This window comes from Cherax quadricarinatus, unplaced genomic scaffold, assembly GCF_038502225.1.
Source record: "Cherax quadricarinatus isolate ZL_2023a unplaced genomic scaffold, ASM3850222v1 Contig2124, whole genome shotgun sequence".
In the NCBI taxonomy this organism is placed as follows: Eukaryota; Metazoa; Arthropoda; class Malacostraca; order Decapoda; family Parastacidae; genus Cherax; species Cherax quadricarinatus.
The window spans coordinates 56,278-67,794 of NW_027197150.1; the positions used below are offsets into that span (position 1 = coordinate 56,278).

An 11,517-nucleotide genomic window follows, 5' to 3' on the forward strand; every position below is an offset into this window, starting at 1 on the left:
GCAGACGATGTGAGGTGTCAGAGTGGGCGCCTGTGACAAGCGGGGTTCCACAGGGGTCAGTCCTAGGACCTGTGCTGTTCTTGGTATACGTGAACGACATAACGGAAGGGATAGACTCAGAAGTGTCCTTGTTTGCAGACGATGTGAAGTTAATGAGAAGAATCGAATCGGACGAGGATCAGGCAGGACTACAAAGAGATCTGGACAGGCTACAAGCCTGGTCCAGCAACTGGCTCCTTGAATTTAACCCTGCCAAATGCAAAGTCATGAAGATTGGGGAAGGGCAAAGAAGACTGCAGACACAATATAGTTTAGATGGCCAAAGACTGCAAACCTCACTCAAGGAAAAAGATCTGGGGGTGAGTATAACACCGAGCATATCTCCTGAGGCGCACATCAATCAGATAACTGCTGCAGCGTATGGGCGCCTGGCAAACCTACGGATAGCGTTCCGATACCTCAGTAAGGATTCGTTTAAGACTCTGTACACCATCTACGTCAGGCCCATACTGGAGTATGCAGCACCAGTTTGGAATCCACACCTAGTCAAGCACGTCAAGAAATTAGAGAAAGTGCAAAGGTTTGCAACAAGACTAGTCCCAGAGCTACGGGGATTGTCCTATGAAGAAAGGTTGAGGGAAATCGGCCTGACGACACTGGAGGCCAGGAGGGTCAGGGGAGACATGATAACAACATATAAAATACTGCGTGGAATAGACGAGGTGGACAAAGACGGGATGTTTCAGAGATGGGACACAGACACAAGAGGTCACAATTGGAAGTTGAAGACTCAGATGAATCAAAGGGATGTTAGGAAGTATTTCTTCAGTCATAGAGTAGTCAGGCCATGGAATAGCCTAGAAAGTGATGTGGTGGAGGCAGGAACCATACATAGTTTTAAGGCGAGGTATGATAGAGCTCATGGGGCAGGGAGAGAGAGGACCTAGTAGCAATCAGCGAAGAGGCGGGGCCAGGAGCTGTGACTCGACCCCTGCAACCACAAATAGGTGAGTACAAATAGGTGAGTACGCACACACACACACACACACACACACACACACACACACATGCACATATGTGGTAATGCTTTATTTACAGCTAGCAAAGTCAGGGTATTTCTCCAGAATGGTCTGCAATATACCACTCTGGATAAAATACTTTGCCATTTCTTGAACACTTCTGAGTGAGTTGTTTCTAAATTCATTAATTTTATCACACTCCAGTACATAATGACGCAGGGTGTGACAATAATCCATCTGGCAAAGTTTACATTTCGTTTGGTCTACATCTGGTGGTGGTGATTTAACTTGCCAAAGATACTTGTAACCCAGCCGGAGCCGGGCGGTAGTGACAGCCGGAGCCGGGCAGTAGTGACAGCCGGAGCCGGGCAGTAGTGACAGCCGGAGCCGGGCAGTAGTGACAGCCGGAGCCGGGCAGTAGTGACATCCAAGAGTCTGCTTATTTTGTACCTGGTACTTCAACAACGTGCCGCTGGACCAACTCCAAAATCCACGCCTCAAAGTCATGGCTAACAGGTCAGTAGATGTCTATTAGTTTATTCGCCATGGGAACAAAAATGACAAACACTGCCACGCCCCCGACACTGCATATGTTAAGGGGTTCGTTAAAAGCGATGGTATATACAAAAGAACTGTTATGGAGGCATTGTATTGATTATCGAAACCGTATCACTGAAATTAAAACATTCATGTTTTCTTTGATCTTACAGGATCAATTAGCAAGAACTCATCTAAAATTAAGTCTTTTCCAAAATTTTCTCTTTTACATTTAGATATATTTTTTTTTAATTTATGTTGATATAAAAATTAATGATTTTGTACCAAAAGCACCTTAGGAAACTTACCTAACATTATAACTAGCGCAGTTTAATTTAGCCTAATCCAACTAAATATATTTATATAAGCTTACAATAACTTAATAATAAACAAACACAATGAATTATATTTTTTTCGTTAGATTCAGAATGATTCATCGACACCATGCCTAACCCTTCTAGGGTAGGATAGGTGCCTGAGCCCGAGCCTTTAGCTCATAAGATTGTCATTCCCATTAGCCCCCTTGGGGCGGGGATGGCAGACCAGAGAGGCCTAGCTTGTGGCTAGGCCTGGGGACAGTTGGTCCCAAAGATGAGGAGGTACTTGTGCCCCCCCCATGGGAGACTTAGGTCTCAGACACTCCCTAAAAAGGGAGCCAAGGCCGGGCCACCACTTGGACAAGGCCCGGGCCGGGAGAATACCGGCGAATATTTAATAATAATAATAATAATAATAATCAGAATGATTTTTTAGAAATTATTGCATACACATTTTTCTCTTGCCCTATTTGGCAAGAAGTGCATTGTTATTAAGCCAAAATAGCAAGTCTTACTTATTTGGGACGACATTATATATATATATATATATATATATATATGTCGTGCCGAATAGGCAGAACTTGCGATCTTGGCTTAAATAGCAACGTTCATCTTGCCATATAGGACAAGCGAAAATTTGTGTATGCAATAATTTCGCCAAAATCATTCTGAACCTAATGAAAAAAATATATTTCACTATGTTTGTTTAGTATTAAATTACTGTAAACAAATCTAAAATATATTTAGTTGGGTTAGGCTAAAATAAATTGCTCTTGCTATAATAAGGTTAGGTAAGTTTTCTAAGATTCTTTTGGTGCAAAATTAACATTTTTTACATTAACATTAATGAAAAAAATATATCTTTAAACGTATAAGAGAAATTTTTAGAAAGGACCTAATTTTAAATGAGTTCTTGCTAATTGACCAGTTTTACATATTCGGCACGACATATATATATATATATATATATATATATATATATATATATATATATATATATATATATATATATATATATATATATATATATATATATATATATATATATATATATATATATATGCAATAAGATCACAGTAAACAGGTGATTTCAGAATATGCAAAACAACCACTCTGAAAGAATAGAGAAATTCCAAGCGCTTTCGTGACTACTCACATTGATAATGTGAGTAGTCACGAAAGCGCTTGGAATTTCTCTATTCTTTCAGAGTGGTTGTTTTGCATATATATATATATATATATATATATATATATATATATATATATATATATATATATATATATATATATATATATATATATATATATATATATACATATATATATATACATATATATATATGGAGGTACCACCTCTAGAACTGTCCTGGGGACCCTCATCCTCAGAGAAAAGAATAAACTTGCTTCAGGGAAAAGTCAAGGTTCTCCCTGAAGCTGTTTGAGAATTTTCTCCTACCACCCCCTATATTTTATATATATATATATATATATATATATATATATATATATATATATATATATATATATATATATATATTACACACACACACACATATTCTTCCTTGAAGCCTTTTTATCCACTTCTCCGAGGCTATGGGTCCCACAGTTTACACCAGAGGTGGACCCCATCTATAATATATATGTATATATTATTTATGACAATCAGATTGTGGCCTCGTCTGCGTGTAAAGACGGTGAAGAAGGAAGACGAGGGTGTGTACTCATGCTGGTGGAGCAGCTCAGATGCTGGTCATGGCTGGGTCAACTTCACCCTTATAGTACAAGATAAAGCTCCTACACCTACACTACCTCAGGTAGGGAACACTGCCTTACAACACCCTACATACAATAGTACAAGATAAAGCTCCTACACCTACACTACCTCAGGTAGGGAACACTGCCTTACAACACCCTACATACAATAGTACAAGATAAAGCTCCTACACCTACACTACCTCAGGTAGGGAACACTGCCTTACAACACCCTACATACAATAGTACAAGATAAAGCTCCTACACCTACACTACCTCAGGTAGGGAACACTGCCTTACAACACCCTACATACAATAGTACAAGATAAAGCTCCTACACCTACACTACCTCAGGTAGGGAACACTGCCTTACAACACCCTACATACAATAGTACAAGATAAAGCTCCTACACCTACACTACCTCAGGTAGGGAACACTGCCTTACAACACCCTACATACAATAGTACAAGATAAAGCTCCTACACCTACACTACCTCAGGTAGGGAACACTGCCTTACAACACCCTACATACAATAGTACAAGATAAAGCTCCTACACCTACACTACCTCAGGAAGGAAACACTGCCTTACAACACCCTACATACAATAATTCATAACACACAAACTTGAGAGAAAAACTGAACTACACTTCGATTGGTGGTAATCTTTATGGTCCAAAAGCGAAGCATTTTGTTTTAGATATATCTAGTTTCTTGGTTAGCTGTGAAATATCCTAAGTTTGTCGAACAGTAATTTCTCACTACAGTAACAACAACAATAATAGTTTAATCGCTGGCGTATCTTAGATAATGTGCGTTTTATGGCATTTTATTGAGACGTTTCGTCCACCAGCAACTTTATCAATTTTTCAGAGAATTTATCAAATCCTTGGTGGATGAAACGTCTTTAAAATAAAAATGCCATAAACTGCATATTGTTTTAATATATTCGACGGTATATTCTACCCTTGATATACAATGGTGTATCCTGTGTTTACGCCTTCTTTCTCGCCTGTTACTTTCTACTAGTTTTAGTAATGGAGACGCAACTGCTTTATTCAGGCCTTGTATGCTGACAGCAAGGTGTTGGAGGTGGAGCAGGGTGACGAGTCCTCAGACTTGGTGCCAGTCTTCACTAGGGAGCTGAAGTCACTCATGATAAAGCCAGCATGCTGACAGCAAGGTGTTGGAGGTGGAGCAGGGTGACGAGTCCTCAGACTTGGGGCCAGTATTCACTAAGGAGGTGGAGCAGGGTGACGAGTTCTCAGACTTGGTGCCAGTCTTCACTAAGGAGGTGGAGCAGGGTGACGAGTCCTCAGACATGGTGCCAGTCTTCACTATGGAGGTGGAGCAGGGTGACGAGTCCTCAGACTTGGTGCCAGTCTTCACTAAGGAGATGGAGCAGGGTGACGAGTCCTCAGACTTGGTGCCAGTCTTCACTAAGGAGGTGGAGCAAGGTGACGAGTCCTCAGACTTGGTGCCAGTCTTCACTAAGGAGCTGAAGTCACTCATGATAAAGCCAGCATGCTGAGAGCAAGGTGTTGGAGGTGAAGCAGGGTGACGAGTCCTCAGACTTGGTGCCAGTCTTCACTAAGGAGCTGAAGTCACTCATGATAAAGCCAGCATGCTGACAGCAAGGTGTTGGAGGTGAAGCAGGGTGACGAGTCCTCAGACTTGGTGCCAGTCTTCACTAAGGAGCTGAAGTCACTCATGATAAAGCCAGCATGCTGAGAGCAAGGTGTTGGAGGTGAAGCAGGGTGACGAGTCCTCAGACTTGGTGCCAGTCTTCACTAAGGAGCTGAAGTCACTCATGATAAAGCCAGCATGCTGACAGCAAGGTGTTGGAGGTGGAGCAGGGTGATGAGTCCTCAGACTTGGTGCCAGTCTTCACTAAGGAGGTGGAGCAGGGTGACGAGTCCTCAGACTTGGTGCCAGTCTTCACTAAGGAGGTGGAGCAGGGTGACGAGTCCTCAGACTTGGTGCCAGTCTTCACTAAGGAGGTGGAGCAGGGTGACGAGTCCTCAGACTTGGTGCCAGTCTTCACTAAGGAAGTGGAGCAGGGTGACGAGTCCTCAGACTTGGTGCCAGTCTTCACTAAGGAGGTGGAGCAGGGTGACGAGTCCTCAGACTTGGTGCCAGTCTTCACTAAGGAGGTGGAGCAGGGTGACGAGTCCTCAGACTTGGTGCCAGTCTTCACTAAGGAGGTGGAGCAGGGTGACAAGTCCTCAGACTTGGTGCCAGTCTTCACTAAGGAGCTGAAGTCACTCATGATAAAGCCAGCATGCTGACAGCAAGGTGTTGGAGGTGGAGCAGGGTGACAAGTCCTCAGACTTGGTGCCAGTCTTCACTAAGGAGGTGGAGCAGGGTGACGAGTCCTCAGACTTGGTGCCAGTCTTCACTAAGGAGGTGGAGCAGGGTGACGAGTCCTCAGACTTGGTGCCAGTCTTCACTAAGGAGCTGAAGTCACTCATGATAAAGCCAGCATGCTGACAGCAAGGTGTTGGAGGTGAAGCAGGGTGACGAGTCCTCAGACTTGGTGCCAGTCTTCACTAAGGAGGTGGAGCAGGGTGACGAGTCCTCAGACTTGGTGCCAGTCTTCACTAAGGAGGTGGAGCAGGGTGACGAGTCCTCAGACTTGGTGCCAGTCTTCACTAAGGAGGTGGAGCAGGGTGACGAGTCCTCAGACTTGGTGCCAGTCTTCACTAAGGAGCTTAAGTCACTCATGATAAAGCCAGCATGCTGACAGCAAGGTGTTGGAGGTGAAGCAGGGTGACGAGTCCTCAGACTTGGTGCCAGTCTTCACTAAGGAGGTGGAGCAGGGTGACGAGTCCTCAGACTTGGTGCCAGTCTTCACTAAGGAGGTGGAGCAGGGTGACGAGTCCTCAGACTTGGTGCCAGTCTTCACTAAGGAGGTGGAGCAGGGTGACGAGTCCTCAGACTTGGTGCCAGTCTTCACTAAGGAGCTTAAGTCACTCATGATAAAGCCAGCATGCTGACAGCAAGGTGTTGGAGGTGAAGCAGGGTGACGAGTCCTCAGACTTGGTGCCAGTCTTCACTAAGGAGGTGGAGCAGGGTGACGAGTCCTCAGACTTGGTGCCAGTCTTCACTAAGGAGGTGGAGCAGGGTGACAAGTCCACAGACTTGGTGCCAGTCTTCACTAAGGAGGTGGAGCAGGGTGACGAGTCCTCAGACTTGGTGCCAGTCTTCACTAAGGAGGTGGAGCAGGGTGACGAGTCCTCAGACTTGGTGCCAGTCTTCACTAAGGAGGTGGAGCAGGGTGACGAGTCCTCAGACTTGGTGCCAGTCTTCACTAAGGAGGTGGAGCAGGGTGACGAGTCCTCAGACTTGGTGCCAGTCTTCACTAAGGAGGTGGAGCAGGGTGACGAGTCCTCAGACTTGGTGCCAGTCTTCACTAAGGAGGTGGAGCAGGGTGACGAGTCCTCAGACTTGGTGCCAGTCTTCACTAAGGAGGTGGAGCAGGGTGACGAGTCCTCAGACTTGGTGCCAGTCTTCACTAAGGAGATGGAGCAGGGTGACGAGTCCTCAGACTTGGTGCCAGTCTTCACTAAGGAGGTGAAGCAGGGTGACGAGTCCTCAGATTGGTGCCAGTCTTCACTAAGGAGCTGAAGTCACTCATGATAAAGCCAGCATGCTGACAGCAAGGTGTTGGAGGTGAAGCAGGGTGACGAGTCCTCAGACTTGGTGCCAGTCTTCACTAAGGAGGTGGAGCAGGGTGACGAGTCCTCAGACTTGGTGCCAGTCTTCACTAAGGAGGTGGAGCAGGGTGACGAGTCCTCAGACTTGGTGCCAGTCTTCACTAAGGAGGTGGAGCAGGGTGACGAGTCCTCAGACTTGGTGCCAGTCTTCACTAAGGAGCTGAAGTCACTCATGATAAAGCCAGCGTGCTGACAGCAAGGTGTTGGAGGTGGAGCAGGGTGACGAGTCCTCAGACTTGGTGCCAGTCTTCACTAAGGAGGTGGAGCAGGGTGACAAGTCCTCAGACTTGGTGCCAGTCTTCACTAAGGAGGTGGAGCAGGGTGACAAGTCCACAGACTTGGTGCCAGTCTTCACTAAGGAGGTGGAGCAGGGTGACGAGTCCTCAGACTTGGTGCCAGTCTTCACTAAGGAGGTGGAGCAGGGTGACGAGTCCTCAGACTTGGTGCCAGTCTTCACTAAGGAGGTGGAGCAGGGTGACGAGTCCTCAGACTTGGTGCCAGTCTTCACTAAGGAGGTGGAGCAGGGTGACGTCCTCAGACTTGGTGCCAGTCTTCACTAAGGAGGTGGAGCAGGGTGACGAGTCCTCAGACTTGGTGCCAGTCTTCACTAAGGAGCTTAAGTCACTCATGATAAAGCCAGCATGCTGACAGCAAGGTGTTGGAGGTGAAGCAGGGTGACGAGTCCTCAGACTTGGTGCCAGTCTTCACTAAGGAGGTGGAGCAGGGTGACGAGTCCTCAGACTTGGTGCCAGTCTTCACTAAGGAGGTGGAGCAGGGTGACGAGTCCTCAGACTTGGTGCCAGTCTTCACTAAGGAGCTTAAGTCACTCATGATAAAGCCAGCATGCTGACAGCAAGGTGTTGGAGGTGGAGCAGGGTGACGAGTCCTCAGACTTGGTGCCAGTCTTCACTAAGGAGGTGGAGCAGGGTGACGAGTCCTCAGACTTGGTGCCAGTCTTCACTAAGGAGCTGAAGTCACTCATGATAAAGCCAGCATGGAAATAAATGGTATAAAATACCGACACAATGGCAATATAAACACAAATGCAGTATAATGTGATCCTTTATTGACTACGTTTCGCCCACACAGTGGGCTTTTTCAAGTCACAAACAGAACTACCTGGGGTGGAAGGAACGCGAGTATTTATAGTCCGGCTGAGGTCAGGTGAAGAATGCTGCATCTGATGATGTACCGAGTGGGGTTATAGAGTCTAAAAACTTGGGTAGCTTGGAAAGGAGATTGGATAAGTTGGTGAGCAGACCTTCTACAGTGTTCTTATGTGGGATAGCGATGAAGAAGTTTCTTGGCAAGTGGTTCAGCTATGTTATAGAAGCCACTATTCTGGTTGAAGTTGTCGGATATAGAAATAAGTGATGATTCCAGGATTCTTCGGTATTGAGTGTTGTCTTCTGTGGCGATAAGTCTTGAGTTTCTGTAGTTTATCAAGTGGTTGTGTGAATCACACAACCACTTGATAAACTACAGAAACTCAAGACTTATCGCCACAGAAGACAACACTCAATACCGAAGAATCCTGGAATCATCACTTATTTCTATATCCGACAACTTCAACCAGAATAGTGGCTTCTATAACATAGCTGAACCACTTGCCAAGAAACTTCTTCATCGCTATCCCACATAAGAACACTGTAGAAGGTCTGCTCACCAACTTATCCTATCTCCTTTCCAAGCTACCCAAGTTTTTAGACTCTATAACCCCACTCGGTACATCATCAGATGCAGCATTCTTCACCTGACCTCAGCCGGACTATAAATACTCGCGTTCCTTCCACCCCAGGTAGTTCTGTTTGTGACTTGAAAAAGCCCACTGTGTGGGCAAAACGTAGTCAATAAAGGATCACATTATACTGCATTTGTGTTTATATTGCCATAAAGCCAGCATGCTGACAGCAAGGTGTTGGAGGTGAAGCAGGGTGACGAGTCCTCAGACTTGGTGCCAGTCTTCACTAAGGAGGTGGAGCAGGGTGACGAGTCCTCAGACTTGGTGCCAGTCTTCACTAAGGAGGTGGAGCAAGGTGACGAGTCCTCAGACTTGGTGCCAGTCTTCACTAAGGAGGTGAAGCAGGGTGACGAGTCCTCAGATTGGTGCCAGTCTTCACTAAGGAGCTGAAGTCACTCATGATAAAGCCAGCATGCTGACAGCAAGGTGTTGGAGGTGAAGCAGGGTGACGAGTCCTCAGACTTGGTGCCAGTCTTCACTAAGGAGGTGGAGCAGGGTGACGAGTCCTCAGACTTGGTGCCAGTCTTCACTAAGGAGGTGGAGCAGGGTGACGAGTCCTCAGACTTGGTGCCAGTCTTCACTAAGGAGGTGGAGCAGGGTGACGAGTCCTCAGACTTGGTGCCAGTCTTCACTAAGGAGGTGGAGCAGGGTGACGAGTCCTCAGACTTGGTGCCAGTCTTCACTAAGGAGGTGGAGCAGGGTGACGAGTCCTCAGACTTGGTGCCAGTCTTCACTAAGGAGCTTAAGTCACTCATGATAAAGCCAGCTGGTAATGTTGCTGAGCTCAAGTGCCAGGCTCGAGGACTCAATCTCAATACAACCTGGTTCAAAGTGAGTTGAATATTTGTATTGTATTTTATACATATCATTTTTTCATGTATTTTGGTTCGGTGTGTGTCGTCCTTGTTCTGAGTATTGTAATTTGTGTATCTATTCATTTAATATATTTTATTGAAAGTATTATGGGAAAGCATTAACGACAAATGTTTCTATTCTAATGTGTGGGTTGACTTTGGTGAAGGGCTCTTGATCCAAGGATCAAACCTGATTGCTTTGTTTACTAGGCTCTGTATAAAGCACAAGCTCACACATCAACAGTCTATTATCGTTGAAACTCCTCATATATTTTTTCTGCCCCACTTTTTTGTAGTTTGCATTTTATCCCTTCTTGGGGCAAATGGTCATAAAATTCGAATTTTGAACTGACCTCCCTATAGTGGATAGAGTAACTCAATATAAGGTCAATGAACTCATATAAATGGAATTCTGATGGTTAGTTTTCAAACAATTGCTAATCAGCTAAGGCCTAATTTATTATGGCCTGCCCGTTTAAGGGAGTATAAATTTGGATGTTGCAAACTTGCAGTGGTTAATAAAACAGCAAATAACTATTTTTTTAATTTATTATACAAATAGACAATATAAAAAACATAAATGGAACTTGTATCCAAACCTTTTTTAGGTATTAGAAAAATATAAAAGTAACCAAATTGCTACATTGACACATTGCAGTGGGATAAAATTTTCAAGTCCCATTTTCCTGAATTCCCTGAGAAAGAACAGTCATTGTATATTACTAATTGCTAGAATGGAAGGATATGAAGCCATTTTTATCCTTTATGCATAGATTTACTTTGCATACGGAACAGTAAAATGACGATGTGGTATAATTGTTCTTGTTGCTGCAATGCTTACAAGTACGTACCTTGCCATTCACTGGCCAGTGAGGTAGCGTTTGATCTTTCCTCACCATGTCATCAGGCCTTATTGCACGTTGGTACTGCTTAGCAACTGGCAATTGCAAGCTTGGCAAATCATTAGTGTCACTATTGGAACTACTTGTTGAAGCTCTTGTAGTTGTTCTGCTGGTGCGTCCCAACTTATTTCCTTTGGATCTTGCAGTGATAGAGATATCATTCCTGAAACTCTTCAGTGGCATGAACTTGGTATTGAGTGATTTACAATCACGGCAGTAAAGAAGCCATGCATTCACAACAGCCAGCCAGATCAAGAACATAAGCAAACAGCAGCATGTACCAACGTTTAGATTTCATAGGTGTTTTGTGTAGATGCACTGACATGTTACTTTTGTCAATACCTCCCATGTGTGCATTATAGTTCTTGATGACTGTAGGGCAATGGACCCGGCTTCTGTTCTTTGTATCTTTGTTATATTTGTCAACAAGAGTCACAGGATTAACCCCCTGATCATTTGTCACTAAAGTCACAACTTTGTTGTCCTTCCATCTTACAACAAGGATACCATCATTGGTGCTTTGGAAGTCTGAAGTGCCCCTGGGCACATTGCTCTTTTCCATTTGTTTGACAGGAACCAGGTTTGGCATAACACATCTATTATCACGTACTGTTCCAGTGTATCTGCAGCTATACTTGTCTTTTAGTACCTTGACCAATGGTAGACCTGAAAAGAAATT

At 44.7% G+C, this 11,517-nt stretch overlaps 1 long non-coding RNA gene across 1 annotated transcript; it reads left to right on the top strand.

The window, feature by feature from the left end:
• The first annotated feature begins 1,466 nt into the window (after positions 1–1,466).
• On the top strand, positions 1,467–4,794 carry LOC138851789 (uncharacterized). Its single transcript, XR_011391399.1, has 3 exons — positions 1,467–1,535; positions 3,540–3,687; positions 4,688–4,794. It is a non-coding gene; the product is annotated as an uncharacterized lncRNA (long non-coding RNA).
• The last annotated feature ends 6,723 nt before the right edge of the window (positions 4,795–11,517 follow it).